A 20,157-nucleotide genomic window follows, 5' to 3' on the forward strand; every position below is an offset into this window, starting at 1 on the left:
GATGTAGCACTAGGGAGCTGTGAGGTAGACCGTAAGCTGAGTGTCACAGCTCCTGTCCAGGAAAGTCACTTTCAGGACCAGGAAGAGTAGGTTGGCTAAACTATCAGAATCTGATCTGTTGGGACTGGGATGGATTGTGAGCAGACTATGGTTCTGTTCATACATGTATGTAGTGACCTGGACAGAGGCCCTTGGCCTGTGAGCCTTCCTGAGTTTTTATTTGCTGGGGGTGGGGGGGAGAAAGGTTCTACAGTCCTGGCAATGGAAAGATGTGGTTCTTACAAAATGACTATCCAGTGCACACACCAAGACACTGCTTTGTGGATGTAGAGAAAAGACAATTTTAGAAAATGTATTTGTGGTTTCTAGAAGTTCTTAACATTGCATTCCAAAGATTGTTTTGTGTGATAAATTTTATAAATAGTTTAGAAACTGATTGACAGGAGGAGATGGGGATCATACTTGAAAGAAATTCAATAGTTGCTGTAGGGTAAAAAATATACCAAATAAGGGTCGGGCAGTGGTGGCACACTCCTTATAATCCCAGCACTTGCGAGGCAGAGGCGGGTGAGCTTGAGGCCAGCCATGTCTACAGAGTGAGTTCCAGGACAGCAAGAGCTATACAGAGAAACCCTGTCTTGAAAAACAAAACAAATCAAAACAAAACCAGAAAACAAACAAACAAACAAATCCCCAAAAAATAAAAGAAAAAAAATATACCAAATTACAAATTTGGGTCTAGATTGAGTTATTAGTGTGGGTGTGGAGAAGTCTTTGTACTTTTAATTACTAAATTTTGTTAATTAATCATTCCATTAGTTTACATCTCAAATGATATCACCCTTCCCGGTTACACCTCTGCCACTACCACATTCCAACTCTCTTCTCCCCACTCCCGTTTGCCTCTACGAGGGTGCTCTCCCACCAACTCACCGTTCTTGCCATACCACACCATCAGCCCCCTATGCTGGATCATCAAATATCTACAGGACCAAGTCTCTCCCCTCACATTGATGGCAGACAAGGCCATCTTTTGCTACATCTGTATTTGGAGCCATGAATCCCTCCATGTATACTCCTTGGCTGGTTGTCTAGTCCCTGGGAGCTCTGTGTGGTCATCCCAGCCTACACTGTTCTTTCTTTTTTTTTTTTTATTGGTTTTAACAGTTTATTATGATTATTTTTAAAATGTGAATCCACTAAACCATGTAGAAATGAGTCTGCACAAACAAAACATACTTTAAACATGAAAAAGTCGAGTGGGTGAGATCATGATTTTTCCAGCACATCTTCATTACACTATGGCAGCCAAGTAATCCATCACTTCAGTTGGAGTGAGCCTCCTAAAGCCAACCTCATTGCAGATCCCAACTTCTATGTTATCTTCTGTCATCTGCCCTTCCAAGCTTTCCTTTAGGGTTAAGATGGCTGTATGAATGGCATCCTCCAGTTCTAGGTCTTCATTATATCTTTTCTCAAGGAAAGTTTTCCCGTTCACATAGTTCTTTCCTGTTGCTGTGGCCTTCCAGGCAAAGTAAGCTCCAGATGGATCTCACTGAAATAAATATGGCCGTCGCTCATTCCACCCACAGGTGAGTAAAGAAACACCACATGGAGGAACACCACCTGACTGCGTGTACTCCTGCATCACAGGTGCTACTCTCTGTACCAGCTGGGCTGTAGGAAAGGGTTCTTGGTAAACAAGACAGTATTGCTGAGCAAGTTTCGAGCTCTGTGTACAAGTACTCTGTAATCGGGAACCATGCCACTATACACCACACCGATGTGTTTGGTAATGGGCTCCACCTTGTGAACACTCCTTTCATCATACAGGATGGATTTCTGCTTTTTCTCAGTTGCTAATACTACGCCATTTGCAGCTTTAATTCCCACTGAAGGGGCCCCTCCAGCTACAGCAGCCAAAGCATATTCAATCTGGACAAGCTTACCAGATGGGCTGAATGTAGTCAGCGAGAAGCTGTAATCGCGCTGTGCCATCTTTACCCGGAAAGTCGGAAAACATCTACATTGTTCTTTCTATGGGGTTACAATCCCACTCTGCTCTTCCAGTCCTTCCCCTGACCTCACCCACCAGGGTTCAGAGCTCACTGTGATGATTTGCTGGGAGCATCCACATCTGCTCTCATCAGGCACTATCAGAACCTCCCAGGAAGAGCCACACCAGGTTACTGTCTACAAGAGTTTCTTGGCAACAGCAACAGTGTCCAGTGTCAGAGTTTGGTGTCTGATGAGAGGATGGATCCCCAGTTGGAGTGGTCACAGGATGGCCCTGCTTCAGTCTCTACTCAAATATTTGTCCCTGTCTTTCCTTTGCACAAAGACATTTCTGGGTTAAAACCTTTGAAAAAGGTGGGTTACTCCATCCTTTGACTAGAGGCCATGCCATTCTACTGGAGATGGTCTCTACAGGTTCTATATCTCCTTTGCTTCTCATTTCAGCTAGAGTCATCCCTGTTGAGGCTAAAGTTATCCCCATTGTGTCCTGGGAGCCTTTTGCTTCCTTGGCTTCTAGGACTGTCCAGTGGCTTCCCCCAGTTCCTCATCCCTCACTGGTACATAATTTTACCTAATCCTCTGTAATTCTCTCCTGTTTTTTCCAATGCCTCATCCTGCCCCTGTCTGCTTTCCTTCCCCCTCATCTCTACCTCCCAGGTCCCTACTCCCTCTACCTATTTCAACCATCCTGTTCTCCTTTCTATGCAGGACTGAAGCATCCACACCCTGGTTTTCTTTCCCCAAAGCACCATATGATCTGTGGGTAAAAAAAGGGGTACAGAGCTAAATGAGAATTCTCAGCTGAGTTATCTAGAATGGCCAAGAAGCACCTAAAGAATTGTTCAACATCCTTACCATCAGGGAAATGCAAAGCAAAACAACTCTGAGATTCCACCTCATACCAATGAGAATGGGTAAGTTCAAAAACTCCTCCATTTCCGGTGGGATCACAAGCTGGTACAATCACTTTGGAAATCAATCTGGAAGTTCCTGAGAAAATTGGAAATGCTTCTACCTGAAGACCAGCAATACCACTCCTGGGCATATACCCAAAGCATGCTCCAACATATAACAAGGACACATGCCCCACCATGTTTATAGAAACCATGTATATAATGACCAGAAGCTGCAAAGAACCCAGATGACCCTTAACAGGAGAAAGGCTACAGAAAATGTAGTACATTTATACAATGGAGTACTACTAAAGCATTAATAACAATGACATCATTAAATTCACAGGCAAATGGATAGAAATAGAATCATGAGTGAGGTAACCCAAACACAAAAGAACACACATGGTATACACTCACAGATAAGTGGATATTGGCCCAAAAGCTCAAAATATTCTATGAATTTTCCACACATAAAGCCATAGGGAACATTGTTTAAGGTCACATTTTGCCTTGCAGAGGTTCTTTAGGTTTTTGGTGAAAGCTTTTCTAAAGTTAGGTTCATTTTTTTGCATTCCAAAGGCTGTACCTTCTGCTGGTCTCACCCACCCACTTCCTGCCATAGAGACCTTTCCCATTGCTTCTCCTGGCCCTAGGTATCCTCCCACTGTTGGCCATCAAGTCTTCCCCAGATTAGGTGCATCACATACCACAGTCAGGCTACAGATTTAGGGAAAACATCTTCTGCTGGGGGCATGACTGGATTTTGAGGGCTTACAGTTCAGGTGGGTGGGTCACAGTGTTGGATGATGATCACTGGTCTTATATCTTTCTCTGATTGACTCGATGCTATCAGCTAATGGCTTCTAGAAACCTAACACTCTCTTGGCTTGATTCTTTTTATCTCACTGTGTGTAATTTTTACTTTATAAAACTCTGGGCTTTATTCAATGCTGTAGTTTTTTGGGTTTTGTTGTTGTTGTTGTTGCTGTTGTTTGTGTGTGTGTGTGTGTGTGTGTGTGTGTGTGTGTGTGTGACAGGGTTTCTCTGTATAGCCCTGGCTGTCCTGGAACTCACTTTGTAGAGCAGGCTGGCCTGAACTCAGAAATCTGCCTGCCTCTGCTTCCCAAGGGCTGGGATTAAAGACATGCACCACCACCGCCCGGAGCTCATTGTATTTCTTATTTGGAAAACTTTACTTAGTTTTATCAGGAATGGGCACACTATAAAAAAATATTCCTCATACTATTTTAATCAAATCAGGAACTCCATAAAATGATTAATACTTCTAAAAGCATTAATTCATCAAAGTTCATCTTCATGTTGATCTGAAGGAAATTTGCCCAATAAGACTGGCTGATGCCTACATACCATTAAACTAAGTAGTAGTGATAAAAAGGTATATATATCATCTGCAAGAAGCAATACTGATGTGAAATCTCTTCGGACCTTTCTTCTAAGAGCTCACCCATCTTAGGCCACGCAAAAAGAGGTAGGCTCCATATAAGAAGGCCTCCTGCTTGACTTAGCCTTTCCTAGATGGCTCCTGACACTCAGATCCATTTGGTGGGGAGCCTAGAGGGAGACTGCTGCACTTCTGCTACATATGTGCCTAGGACCTCATTCCAGCCCATGTGTGCACTTTGGTTGGTGGCTCAGTCACTGGGAGCTCACAGAGGTCCAGGCTAGTTGACCCTACTGGTCTTCCTGTGGGGTTCCCACATACTCCAGGGACTTTAATCTTTTCTCCAACTCTTCCACAAAATCTCCAACCTCTGTCCAATGTTTGGCTTTGGGTAATGCATCTGAATGAGTCAACAGCTGAGTAGAGTCCCTCAGAGGACCTTTATCCTAGGCACCTTCTACAAACATAACAGAGTATCATTAATAATGTTAGAGATTAGTGCCAGGCGGTGGTGGCACACACCCGGCACTAAAACGTACAACTTCAGTGTCAGTAAATAAGTGGAGTAGGCCACAGAATTATATGGACACATTGTCTGTGAATAATACATGCTCAATGTTGTTTCTATTGTTCTTTCTTTTGTACACATTTATGGGATGCTCTAGAATGCAGTGACTTATGAGGACGTGCATGTGAACTTCACTCAAGAGGAGTGGGCTCTGCTGGATCCTTCTCAGAAGAAGCTCTACAAAGATGTCATGCTGGAGACCTACAGGAACCTCAATGCTATAGGTAAGACTATGAATTCCCTTTCATGTTTTAAAATTGGAAAAAACAGTTTCTTTCTTTTGATGCACTTCTGTAATTTCAATTGAGATGGACAAAGAGTTTGGTGAATAAATCATGTGTAATTCTAAGGTTCATTGAACATAGTAACTTATATTTTGCCTAATTTCCACACATACATTTTCTGTTACTCTATTTTAGGATTTAATTGGGACAACAAAAATACTGAAGAACATTGTCAAAGTTCTAGGAGACAGAGAAGGTAATTTTCTTTTTTATTTATTTATTTATTTATTTATTACTACTTTTATTTTTGTAATAGATATTTTCTTTATTTACATTTCAAATGTTATCCCCTTTTCTAGTTTTCTCTCCGAAAACCTCTTATTCTCTCTCTCCCTCCCATCCCCCTTCTCCCCATCCCAATGACTCCAGCTCCCTGTCCCTGGCATTCCTCTATACTGAAGCATAGAACCTTCAAAGGACCAAGGGCCTCTCCTCCCATTGATGACTGACTAGGCCATCCTCTGCTACATATGCAGCTAGAGCCATGAGTCCCACCATGTGTTTTCTTTGATTGGTGGTTTAGTCTCAGGGAGATCTGTGGGTACTGGTTAGTTCACATTGTTGTACCTCCTATGGAGCTGCAAACCCCTTCAGCTCCTTGGGTACTTCTTCTAGCTCCTTCATTGGGGACCCGGTGCTCTGCTCAACGGATGGCTGTGAGCATCCATTCTGTATTTGTCAGGCACTGGTGTTGTTTCCCTAATTTTTTTCGTATTCTGTTTATCATTTGTGTAGAGAATGGCCACTGATTTGTTTGAGTTAATTTTATATCCAGCTACTTTACTCAAGGTGTTTATCAGCTGAAGGAGTTCTCTGGTGGAATTTTTGGGGTCACGTATGTATACTATCGTACCATCTGCAAATAGTGACATTTTGACTTGTTCCTTTCCAATTTGTAGTCCTTTGATCTCGTTTTATTGTCTGATTGCTCTGGCTAGAACTTGGAGTACTATATTGAATAGGTGGGGAGAGAGTGGGCAGCCTTGTCTAGTCCCTGATTTTAGTGTGATTGTCAAGTTTCTCTCCATTCATTTGATGTGGCCGACTTGTTTGCTTTATATTGCTTTTATCATGTTTAAGTATTGGCCTTGCATTCCTGATCTTTCTAAGACTTTTATCATGAATGGGTATTGGATTTTGTCAAATGCTTTCTCGGCATCCAATGATATGATCATATGGTTTTTTTCTTTCAGTTTTTTTTTTATATAGTGGATTATGTTGATAGATTTCTGTATATTGAACCAACCTTGCATCCCTGGGGTGAATCCTACTTGATCATGATGGAGGATTGTTTTCATGTGTTCTAGGATGTGGCTTGCGAGAATTTTATTTGGTATTTTCTCATTGATATTCATATGGGAAATTGGTCTGAAGTTCTCTTTCTTTGTTGGGTCTTTGTGTGGTTTAGGTATCAGAGTAGTTGTGGATTCATAGAGTGCAGAAGGTAATTTTCACGTGCAAACTTATACAAATATGCCTCTGAAGAAATATTAATGTGTGCTAAAGGTTTTAAAGTAAATCAACAGTGTAAATAAGCATAACTATAATTGTATTGGTTATTCTTACATTCTAACAAAACTATAGTCCTCAGTGTCCTCTATCTGATTTGTTTTTGCAAGGCATTCCTTTAAGAAAGAGGACATGGAAATAGTATCTTAGTGTATATCATCATTTGAAACATAGCCATATTAGAGGTACAGTGTACAGCTGACAATCCATTTCTTCTCATTATGTAAAAGCTATACACATTAAAATGTAGTACATATAGGTCCAAAATCTTCTAAGAAGCAAATAGTCTAGTAAAGATAGTGTTACTCATATATTAATAGTAACATTGCTAAGTTCATTGAGACGAGGAGCATATGGGAGGTAAGAATGATGCTGTACGGTTACCTTAGTTCCTATATCACATATCACTGAGGAACAAAAGGTTATACTCAGTAAATGAAATATTCTAACTTTTTATTTGTTAGTTGTCCTTTTATCATATGTCCTAATGGATACCTGCCACTTGTACTTAACTTACGGGATATTTAAAGAATTAGTGTACCCCTCTCTGTCTCCCAGAACAATTAGAAGACATGCATTTGCTTGCATTTAGGATGGATTTTTGAATGTGATACAAGTTTCATCTCATTGGTTTTCCAGCTTCATTGACAATACTCATTCTGTAGAAATACTCATTCTGTAGAAAATTCTCTTGGGTCCTAGGAATGTGGAAATGCTTCTCTTTCTCCTGGTTCTCTTTGCAAATATAGTATGATCCACAGTCTAGGAAAAATTGGAATACACTTAGTGTGATAAAGGTCTGAGTTGTTCCACTTTTGTTCAAATATGGGAAAATCCTTTTATAGAAAAAGAATATATAAAGTTGAGCCATGTAATATATGGTCATACCTTCTCAGGTATCTTTGAAGGTGAAAAAAAAAAACCATAAGGAAGAGGTAACAGCATGAATGATAAACTGCAAAGTGATAAAAATCTTAAGGTCTGATTCCTTTTTCTATTTAGACAAATAGTACCATTAATTCATACAGGTGCAAGTATTCGTCAGTGTGATAAAGCTTTCACATGTGCCAATTTTCTTGTCAGGCATGAAAGAAGTCCGAGTGCAGAGAAAGCGTCTGAATATACTCAATGTTATAAAGTCTTTTTTTTACATGCTCACCGTCATGCTCAAAGGCATGAAAGGATTCATACAGAAAAGAACACCCATGGATTTATTCAATTTGTTTAAGCCTTTGCTCAACATAGTCTCCAAATTCATGAAAGAGCACAAATTGGAAAGAAACTCTATGAATGGAAGCAATGTGGTAAAGCCTTTGCAGATCACATTAAATGTAATGAATATGGTAAAGCCTTTTCACAAAACCGTGATCTCCAAAAGCATAAAAGAATACATACTGGAGAGAATCCCTACAAATGTAATCAACGTGACAAAGCCTTTTCTCGACATATTATGCTCCAAGTGCATAAAATAATACATGCTGAAGAGAAACCACACAAATGTAAAGAATGTGAAAAAGCCTTTTCCAAAACAGTGATCTCCAAAAGCATAAAAGGACACAGAAGGGAGAAAAACCCTACAAATGTAATCAGTGTGAAAAAGTCTTTTCCCAACATCATCATCGCCAAATACATAAAAGAACACATACCTAAGAGAAACCCTTCAAATGTAATGAATGTGATAAAGCCTTTTCACAACATGGTAGCCTCCAGCCCCATAGAAGAATTCACACTGGAGAGAAACCCTAGCGAAGTAATAAATGTGAGAAAGCCTTATTACAACATAGTCACCTCCATTCACATAAAAGAATTCATACTGGAGAGAAACCCTACAGACGTAATAAATATGAGAAAGCCATTTTTCGACAATATAACCTCCAAAGACATAAAAGAATACATGCTGGATAGAAACCCGATGAATGTGATCTATGTGTGAAAGCCTGAATATGTCACAGGCATCTTCAAAAGCATAAAAGAATTAGTACTGTAGAGAAAGCTTAAGAATGTATATAATATGGTAAAATCTACAAATATTCATAGTCTTAATCATCCTGAACATATTTGTATTGGCAAGAAACCCTCTGAATATTAACTGTGTGATAAAACCTATCCCAACACACTTATCTCCTAATGCATCAAGGAGCACATACTGGGGAGACAGAGGTGTGTGTGTGTGTGGGAACTTATAAATGTACACAATGTGGTAAAAATCCATGCTGCAGGGAAGCCCTACAGATGTAGTCCTTCAGTTAAAACTTTGCACTTCACAGTATCTTTATGTAAGAGGAAAGCCTTTAGCTTATACTAAATCTGTTACATTAGCACATCACAGTAATTTTTCAAACTCTAAGAACTCATAAGTAAGGCAGTCTAGGACTCTGATGGACTTGGAACAATTTTTAGCCAATCCACTTACATTAAGTTACACAAAATTATTTATTCCTGAGAAAAACTCTACCAAGTGTCAACTATCTGCTCAAATGTGATGATGTCTCTATTTTTTTAAAATGTAAATTCATAGGTCCAAAAGCCCTTTCTATTTCATTGATAAGGTAACTGGCTTAAATTTCACAGTTCACTTTAAGTCCATTAAATAACTCATTCATGTGTAAAACTATGGGTGCAGATTAGTGTGTTTTCTGTTGATGGGAGAAAATATTTTAAGTATTGTAGAAAAGTCCCAAACCAGGGTTTCCACCCCAACTTTGGCCATTTGTTTTTCAGGTAAAAAACACACAGCCTTAATCAGCACATGAGCTTGGCAGATATTTATCCTCTATGCTATTATGTCTATTTCCCAGCCAATGATTTCATCCTAGAATTTGCCTTGCTTCATCTAGGCTATGCTTTGTCTGTGGCTTTGTGTGATTATGTGAATGCTGATTTCCAAGAAAATTAAGCTGTTGTATAGCAAAAAATATAGGAAGATCTAAAACCCTGACCTGGTTTCTGGGAATAAACTTTTCTTAATTGCTTGGCCATGTGTCTAGGCATGTAAACATTTTACAGTGTTTTATATCATCTTGATGTCAGAAAATAGAAAACACTTATACAAGAGAAAAACCATATGTATGTTGATGATCTCATTATAGACTGTAGACACCACAGTTGTTTTTGACATCAGGGAAAAAAAATCCTGTTTAATTTCTTCTTCATCCTGGCCTTAAAGAAGTAAATTATTTCCCATTGTCACTATGTGTTGTAGTAGAGATCACCAGTCGTGGTGGTGGTTTTTTATTTTCAAACTTTTGGAATAGATATTGATGTATGTTCTATGACTTTCAAATCCATTTACAGGTGTTTATTAGGGGGTTCTTGAGTTCATTCTGAGACTTAAGTTCACCTTTATTTCAACTCTCCTTGTTGAAATGTATTTTTCTGCTGCAATGAATTTAGTTGGATAGTCCTCTTCTAAGTGGCCCATTCTTTAAATATCAGGATCTGTGTGATTATACATTTCCAGTAAGGTTGCTGCTAAAAGCATGGTGAGCTCTGTTTGTTGTTTCATTTTATTCACAAACTTCTTTGAGATATTGTTGTTTGTTATCCAGCCTGGCTTTGTTGTCAGTCAGTCAGCATTTCATTTAACCTCTTGATACTCATGTGTCAGCCGTCTGAGTACAAGTCCAGGGATAGGAGATGTATGCTCAGTGTGTCCTTTTTCTTTAACATGTTTTAATAATATTAATGTTAACGTGCTTAATGGATGGAAATAGAAAGAACAATAAAATTCCTATCATATTCCTCTATCTCATAGAAATATAATGTAGAATAATCAGCAATCAACTGTATATCTCACAACATAGCTTGCTATGCAATGTGTGTGACTATATTATTTGTCAGCTCATGCTTCTTCATGTCCTGTGAGTTATGCAGTTGGCACTTCATCTTGAACTGCTGCTGTCTTTTAAAGAAATTATCTGTAGATGTAGGATGATGTAAATGCAGTGAGATTTTAAATCTTTTTACTTTGAGTCTGTGTAGGAGGTAGTGATGTGTTTTTAGGTCAGCACAGATATGTGGAGACTGGAAGACAACTTTGTGGCTTCCACTTTTGGCCATCATTATCTGGAGATCAAGGTCAGGTTACCAGCCTTGCTCACCGTAGACATTTCATATTGAGCCTTCTCACTAATGCTCAAGGAAATAGAGAGATTCCATCAGTAGAATACTGTTTTCTGTTCAGACTATAAACAGGAAAGGACTGTTTTCTTTTCAGACTGTTAACAAAACAGCCTCCAGAATGACAACATATGCGGAATACAAATTTTGTTCTTGCTTGTCTTGTCTTTGAGCATTAACTCAAGCTGAATTTTGGCTGTTACAAAAAGGTTTTTTTTTTTTTTTTTTGAAAAAATAATCTTTTAAATGTGTGGAATAATTTCTTCCAAGAGATATATATTGATTCTAGAGCAGCAGCTCCCAGTCTAGAATGAGACTGAGAAAAGCTCCTCTGGTTGACTCTGGTGGCCTTGATCCCACTGTTGCTCCTGAGGGCAATAGCATGCTGTCTTCATGACTAACCTAGCTAAACCCTTCAATTAGCTGGGTGTCCCACCACTCAGTTTTTCAGTTACCCATTTGAATCATGTTGTCAACTTTGCATCACAGCAAGAGGAAAAGGATTTGGATATGGACTATGGCTTTTAACTTCACACCAGAATGAGAGTAGTCTCTTATTGTACAATTCACAGGGAGAAATATTGTAAGCAATCAGCTGCTAGAGTCACAATTATGCAAAAGTACCTCATTGTGACATGCTGAAGGATTTTGTAATTTCCCTGCATGTATTAATAATTCACGCCATGTGCAAACCAGATTTGTATGCATACAATTTGAGGAGGCGTGCTTGATCCAGTGAATATTGAATTTACCCATACCAGGTGCGCCCTACAGATATGTTTTATCCCCTTTCGTAGGTAATTCATCTCATAGGGGTGAGAAACAGGCCATTGGTTTTAACTGTGTGTATTTGTGATGTTTCCTATATGCTTGGCCCAGGGTGTGTCACTGTTGGAGCTGTGGCCTTGTAGGTGTGTGCTTTAAGATCCTTGTCCTAGCTGCCTGGGAGCCAGTATCCTGCTAGCAGTCTTCAGATGAAGATGGAGAACCCTCAGCTCCTCCTGCACCATGCTTGCCTGGACAGAGCTATGCTCCTACCTTGATGATAATTGACTGAAACTTTGAAACTGTAAGCCAGCCGCAATTACTTCTTTGCTGTATAAGAGTTGCTTTGTTCATGGTGTCTGTTCAGTAAAACCCTAACTAAGTAGTCAAACTCTAAGACATTGTATGTTTACATATCTTAGAAGTTAACATTGTATTCAGGGGCAAGATTACATAGCACTTTCTTAATGCCTTTCTCTCTGCAGGGGAATGGCCATCTTTTATTATTTTTTTTAAGATTCATTTATTTATTACATGTAAGTACAATGTAGTTGTCTTCAGACACTCCAGAAGAGGGCGTCAGATCTTGGTATGGATGGTTGTGAGCCACATGTGGTTGCTGGAATTTGAATTCAGGACTTTCAGAAGTTCTCATAAATGCTGAGCCATCACTCCAGCCCTGCTTTCTCCTTTTCAAATTAGTATAGCTACGTAGATTTTTTTAAGCTTATCTGTCCTTTTTTCAGAATCAACAATTGATTTCACTTTTTAACAAAATTATTATTTTAAACTAAAACCCCAGTATCAGGCCCTCTTCTCCCACCACCCTCTTGCAGCTCCTCTTCACATTCCGTTTTGAGATGGAGGAACCAGTCCTGTGTATGATCCTCAAATCTACCGTCCTCTCCACCCCTCTAGCCTGAACACATCATTCTCTACAGGACTAGGCACATCTTCTCACTGAGATCAGATATGACAGCCCACTTAGGGTAATGGAATCCACAGGCAGGCATCAAATCAGAGACAGTCACCACTATAGTTGTTGGGGAATCCACATTAAAACCAATATGTACCTATGTTACATATATGAGAGGGGGCCTAGGTCCAGTTCATGCTCACAATTTGGATGGTTGTTCAGTCTCTGGGATCCATCAAGATTCCAGAGTAGTAGATTCTATTGGTCTTCCTGTGGATTCCCTATCTTCTTTGGGTCCCGCAATCTTTTCCTGAACCCAACCCTTCCACACACTTCACCAAGCTCTGTTTAATGATTGTCTGTCTCTGTATGTATTTCTGTTAGCTGTTCATTAGAGTCTCTCAGAAGTGAGGTTTGCTAGTATCCTGTCTGCTAGCATAACATGATATCATTAATAGTGTGAGTGATTGGTTCTTGTCCATGGGATGGGACTCAATTTGGGCCAGTTATTGATTGACCACTTCTTCCTTCTTTGCTATCTTCTCCCTGTTTGTCTTATAGACAGGGCAGGTTTTAGAAGGAAGTTTGTTTTTAGATAGATAGATAGATAGATAGATAGATAGATAGATAGATAGAGTAGAGAATATAGTTTATTCAGCACAGGGGAGGGGAGTTAAGAAGGTAGTAGAGATAGGCAAGGGCAGAGAGAGAACAGAGGAGTATAGGCTGGCCATGAGCACTGGGGAGAGAGGGGAAGAGAAATAGGGTGAAAGGGGGAGCAGGAGGGAGAGGACAGAGCTAGAGCAAGAAGTCAAGAGTAGATGGAAGATTTTGTGGGTGAGGTGATGTCCTTATTTCTCCACTGGGAGACCTGCTTGGCTACAGGAAGTGGGCACTTCATGATCCACATCTTCCAGTCCTAGGAGTTTTAGCTAGAGGATTGCAATAGTCATCTTGTGGGCTCCCTCTGTCTGTGATTCTTGGCAGAACCTAAACATGTCTTTTGGATCCTATACCACCAGTTTCCATTATTTTCTCTGCTTTCCCTGCACCTGTACCTCACTCCCCGCACCCACAGCTTCCTTCCAAATTTCTTTTCCCACCCAGTTTGAAATCTTATGAGGAACATGCAACCAGCCTTCCTTGGGCCCTCTTAATTATTTGGGTATTTTAGATCTGTGAAGTTTAGTATTATTATCCTATACTTTATCTGTAATATCCACTTATAAGTCAGTGCCTAACATTCATGTATTTTTGGGTCTGGGTTACCACACTCAGGATGACATTTTCTTCTTCCATCCATTTGCCTGCATCATGCCCTTGTTTTTAATGCCTGAGTGTTCCTCGTGTAATGGAATGGCATGTCCTTTATCCATTCTTCAGGTCAGCGACATGAAAGGTTTATTTTGCAGTTTATATCTGTCATGAATAAACCTGCTATTAGCATGGTTGAGAAAGTGTCCGGGTGGTGTGGGGGAGCATATTTTGGGTATATGCCCAAGAGTGATATAGCCGGCTCTTGAGGTAAAACATTTCCCAGTTTTCTTGGAAGCTGACAAAATGATTTCCAAAGTGGTTCTATAAGTTTGCACACCCGCCACCAATACAAGAATGTTTCTCTGGCTCCACATTCTTTCCAACATGTGCATTTTTTGAGTCTTTGACGTTTGCAATTCCAGTGGGTGTAAGATGGATCCTCAAAATTTTGATTTGAATTTCCCTGATGATGAGAGACTTTGAACATTTCTTAAATATTCCTTGGCCACTCACAATTCCTCTGTTGAGACTTCTCTGACAAGCACTGTACCCCATACTTTAATTGGGATATTTGGGTTGTTGGTGTCTACCCTCTTGAGTTCTTTAGAAATTTGAATATTATCCCTCTGCCAGATGAAGGATTATTGAAGATTATGTTCCAGTGTGTAGTCTCCTGTTTGGTCCTACTGACAGTGACCTTTGCATCACAGAAGTTCTGCTGTCTTGTTTTTATTTATTTATTTTTGGTTTTTTTGTTTTATGTTTTTTGTAAGGATTTTTTTATGTATATGAGTACACCAGAGTTATCTTTAGACACACCAGAAGAGGGCATCAGATCCCATTATAGATGTTTGTGAGTCACCATGTGGTTGATGGGAATTGTACTGAGGACCTCTGGAAAAACAGTCAGTGCTCTTAACCACTGAGCCATCTCTCCAGCCCAAAGATGTATGTATAATTTGACAATTCATGTTCCTTCATATCCCCATTAGTTATCCATTTGGCACTTCATCTTGAATTACTGACTTCTGATAGAATTATCTAGAGATGCTAGATGTTGCAAGAGCAATGAGATGTATTATTTTGTTTTGTGTTGTATGTGTGTGATGTGATAATGGGCCTTTAGGATCCCGTGGATATGTGGAGACTGGAAGATGACTTTGTGTGATCACATTTGGCCATCGTTATACATTGATCAATATCAGTTTGCCAACCTTGCACACCAGAAGTGTTTCACACTGAGCCTTCTCATAGATGCTCAAATAAGATTAGGTGGATCAAACATTTTTTTTTTAAAGATTTATTTATTACTTATTATATGTAAGTACACTGTAGCTGTCTTCAGACACTCCAGAAGAGGGAGTCAGATCTCGTTACGGATGGTTGTGAGCCACCATGTGGTTGCTGGGATTTGAACTCCGGACCTTCGGAAGAGCAGTCGGGTGCTCTTACCTGCTGAGCCATCTCACCAGCCCTGGATCAAACATTTTAACAGAAAACATTACCTTCATTTTAGATTGTGAACATTTTGTTCTATAAGGATGGAGGAAAACAGTACAAGGTGATAACACATTTTATCTGCAAAAGAAAATAATGTACTGCTAAGTCCTTTTAAAAATGTGTTATTTTGGGCTGGTGAGATGGCTCAGTGGGTAAGAGCACCCGACTGCTCTTCCGAAGGTCAGGAGTTCAAATCCCAGCAACCACATGGTGGCTCACAACCATCCATAACGAGATCTGACTCTCTCTTCTGGAGTGTCTCAGGACAGCTACAGTGTACTTACATATAATAAATAAATAAATAAATAAATAAATAAATATTTAAAAAAATGTGTTATTTTATTCTTAGGTGAAAACACTTCTTTACAACACTTTTCTCAGCAGCACAAATGAATGCCAGACAACTGTCTCAGTGGGTAGAGCTAGTTGCTTCTAAACCCGATGACCTGAGTTCAGTTAGTGAGACCCATATTATCCACAATATTTTCTTATTTCTATACTTAGGTTCTGGCTTATGCATGTCACACACCAGCAGTATATAAATGGTAAAAAATAAGATACAACGGTGTGAGTCACAGCCAAAACCTCCTTGGGTTTTATTTCTAGAACTCCCATAATGGAAATAGATAATAGACACCTGTTAGGTGTTTTCTCACTGCTACCTACACCCATGGTATAGCTGCATATCCACAAACACAGTGAAAGAACCTAGTGGGGAAACCCCCACTCAATTTTCGATTCGGTGGGCACCCAAGAATCACGAACAGACGACCATCTTGATGTAAAAGCATGAGGTAGTTTAATGAAGGAGCTCCGGGCTGACACATATCTCCCGCAGGAGACAGAGGTGTCGACCACATGGTGGAGCCATAATGGCAGAGCTCCGGTTCGAAACTTATCTCACACAGGAGACAGTGGTTTCGACCCCGAGGCTTGGAAGCTAGGGACTTTTATAGAAAAGGGGTGGGGCTGGAGGAGGAATTGGCACAGCTTCACATGATTGGTTCATTTAAACATTAACAGACTGTCAGAAGGGCAGGAGATAGGGAGGCACTAGGACAGTCAGGACATGTAATGATGGGCCTGCCCGGGCATGTCCTGGCCTGTTCTGCTATGTTCTCAGCCCCAGGTTTCAAAGCTCACAAACAACTCTTTGGGCTATTTGACATAAATTACATGAATCACATGTCTCAAGTTTTATTTCCTTTCAACAGTTGAAACAATTTTCCATGGAGGAAATTAACAAAGCCAAGAAAATAACCCCATTTTTGAAAACATGAAATGATTTGCCAGTTTAAATTATTACTATTACATTTCAGTAGTACTGAACATCAAAACCATGAGGTTTACTCTTCAGTTTTTATCTTGTCATTCGTTTTTGGTTCGAATGTAAGTCACTTAAAAAAAGTCTCAGCTCATCTTAATAGTGGATACCTGTAAACCTATGACATTTGGGGTGGCCTGAGTTTTAGGCCAGGGTGGTCTACATAGTGAGTTCTTGGAGAGACATATTTTATAGTGAAATTCTGTCTCAAAAAAAAAATCCAAAAAGAAAGAGCATACCTCATTTTATTGAAATTTTTCTAATACAATCTGTCTGGTTTCTGGACTCATTTGGCAGCAGTAGGAGCCTCTGATGTAATTTATGCTTTTTGTAATGAGATAAGGGTACCATGCATGTATGAAGATTGACTAGCTGAATTGGATCCTGTTCTGGTTCCTTAATGCCTATAAAACATTCATTTCTGAATTCTGAGTGATGGTGACTCTAGGTGTCATCAAGGCCATTGTCAGGGGACCCTGGACCTCAAAACCAGGTCACTCTAGAACTGTGGATGTCAGGCATTTCAAAAGAACCATGAAATATTGATTGGGGGTGGGGAGTTGAGGCTTTGGTTTTAAAAGAAAGAGGAAGAAAAGGCCCTCTGGAGTGCAATGCTTGGGGTGTAGCTGAACACCAGCTGCCTTCTATTGTACTCTCTGTATCCACTCAGCTGTGGTGGGTCAGTCCTTTCCTGTTCTTCCCCTCTTTTTATCAAGGCAACTACACAGATCAGTGGATGATAGCACCTTGCATAACCGATGGGGTGTTTCCAATTAGGCCATAAAGCCTCTCAGTCCCTACCCCATTATCCCTGTATCCAGCAGGGTTGGTAAGAATTGAATATTCATCTCTCCCTTTGGTTGTGGTATAGTGTTACAGTGGACACCAGGAATTTTGATTTTCCTTGGATGACTTTTCCTCTAGTTAAGGACTTCTGTATATAATAAATATTTATTTGTTAACTAAATGCTTTTCAGGAGAGCAAGGAGCTAAAATTCTGTTCAGAACTTAGAAAAGGGCGAAAATTCTGTTTCAAATTAGTCACATGAACAAATATGTTAATCTGTTTTCTTCTTCTTCTTCTTCTTCTTCTTCTTCTTCTTCTTCTTCTTCTTCTTCTTCTTCTTCTTTTTCTTAAGATTTATTATATTTATTATTCGTAAGTACACTGTAGCCTTCTTCAGTCACCAGAAGAGGGCATCAGGTCTTGTTACAGATGGTTGTGAGCCACCATGTGGTTGCTGGGAATTGAACTTGGGACCTGCAGAAGAAGCAGTCAGTGCTCTTAACCTCTGAGCCATCTCTCCAGCCAAGTTAATCTGTTTTCAATTTTCATTAGTAATTTCCTTTTTTTACTTTACTCATTTCTATTGTTTTATTTTAAAGACTATTCTTACGATGGATGGCCCGGAACTATAATCTGTTCTAGAACATCAGAGAATTCTGCCCACCTTGCCTCCAGATTACCAGCATTATAGGTGGGCATGTGACAGCTAGATAAATGAGTTCTTTTAATCGGCTTAGTGAACATGAGTGGCTGAGTCTATATTGTTAGGGTCACCAAAGGACTAGGGCAGATTCTGTCCTCATTCTATAGATGGTGAAACTGAGACTCAGAGTGTTAAGTCAGTACTGAAAAGATATGTGGAACTGCTCTTCTTATTCCTGCTGTGTTTCCAGGGACTCAGTGAATGAAGTGAAAGTCACCCCAGAAAGACATGGAGGCACAGGCCTGCAATCATGGTGCTTGGAAACTGGAGACAGAAAGGAACAGGCCAAAAGAGTTGATAAATTCCCTGCTTTGACAGTACCTAATATTAGAAATGAACATTGAGGTAATCAATTTTAGATGATTGATAAGTATCCTGCTGGCCCATTTTTGGGGTCCAACACCAGGCGTTCTAGAATCTGCAAAGAAGCCAGGTGGTGGTGGCCCACACCTTTAATCCCAGCACTTGGGAGGCAGAGGCAGGAGGATTTCTGAGTTCGAGGCCACCCTTGTCTACAGAATGAGTTCCAGAACAGACAGGGCTACACAAAGAAACCCTGTCTTGGAAAAGAAAAACAAAACTGAAAACAACAAAAACAAAAGAATCTGCATAAAAAACGAATTTACCAAAAAATCAAATTACTATAGTTACACTAGTCCTAGCAAAAGGGTATCTAGGTACTGATTGTGATTCGGTTTTTTTTGGTTTGTTTGTTTTGGTTTTGGTTTTTGGTTTTTTGGTTTTTGGAGACGGGGTTTCTTTGTGTAGCCCTGGGTGTCTTGGAACTCACTTTGTAGACCAGGCTGGCCTCAAACTCAGAAATCTGCCTGCCTCTGCCTCCCCAGTGCTGGGATTAAAGGCCATTTTTTTTTCTCTTTCAAATTTTAAGATAATCCTCCTGATAGAATAGGCTTAAGTAATACTTGGTGGGCTCTAATCAAATCCCTCCTCCCTCTCTGGACGCATAATCATCAAGCCCATTTCAAGTTCCCCCCCCCCCCCCATAGGTATATAAGCTATTTATTAACAGCAAAGGCCCAGAGACTCATTTCTTCTTGGATACACCCATAGTACGGCCCCTGCGGCCAGTGGTCTTGGTGTGCTGGCCGCGGACACGAAGGCCCCAAAAGTGGCGCAGCTCTCTATGGTCTCGAATTTTCTTCAGCCGCTCCGGGTCCTCAGGCAGCTTGTTGTCTGGACCGTTGGCCAGAATCTGGCTGCACTTCCCATCCTTCACATCCTTCTGTCTGTTCAGGAACCAGTCTGGAATGTTGTACTGTCGTGGGTTCTGCATGATGGTGATCACTCGCTCCACCTCATCCTCCGTGAGTTCTCCAGCCCTCTCGGTGAGGTCGATGTCTGCTTTCCTCAACACCAGATGAGCATATCTCCTCCCCACGCCCTTAATGGCAGTGATGGCAAAGGCTATTTTCCGCAGCCCATAGATGTTGGTGTTGAGTACTTCCAAAATGTCCTGGGACCTCTCAGCAGGCAACCATCCACATAGAGGCAAGGTCAAACAGTATTGGAAAAATGCTATTCATTCTACAAGGACATGAATGCTCCTTTTCAAAGTCAGAATGGGTATGTGTTTTTTCAATAATATTTATGTTTGTAAAAAGTCAATTATTGGTTCCCTATAAATACTGCACTGCTCTTGTTTCCATTCGATTATGTTTTCCAGATATAAGAATTTCTTTCCATTTCTTTTACAAGTGCTGCTTAGGACAAGGTCTCCTGAAGCCCAAGCTGGTTCATGCCACGTAATTGAGACTTGCCTTGAACATCTAATCCTGTCTCTAAAGCCACATGATGGGAAGACAGTCCTGCATGCTTTCTAGGCTAGACTTTGAAGGTGAAAGTTTTACTGGTATGGCTTTACTTGACATTAGCAATGAGTAGTGATGTCACCAACTTTCCATCTTGATAGTCACCTTGACTGGCCATTACTCTGGTCTGCAGCCCAGGAAATTAAGAATCTGGATAAAACAGATGGGCACTCTGAGGGGTTTTTATTATTTTCAACATTTAATGTGGGAAAACCCTTCTTTAATCTGGAAGTTTAGATTGAGATGAAAAAAATTAATCAAGGCCAGAAGTTCTGCTGTGAGCCT

The 20,157-nt window shown here is 40.2% G+C and overlaps 2 pseudogenes; both read right to left on the reverse strand.

Moving 5' to 3' along the window:
* On the reverse strand, window positions 1,154-2,027 carry Gm7640 (predicted gene 7640; annotated as a pseudogene).
* Window positions 19,046-19,531, reverse strand: Gm17352 (predicted gene, 17352; annotated as a pseudogene).

The sequence above is a fragment of the Mus musculus genome, chromosome 13 (assembly GCF_000001635.26).
Source record: "Mus musculus strain C57BL/6J chromosome 13, GRCm38.p6 C57BL/6J".
Lineage (NCBI taxonomy): Eukaryota > Metazoa > Chordata > Mammalia > Rodentia > Muridae > Mus > Mus musculus.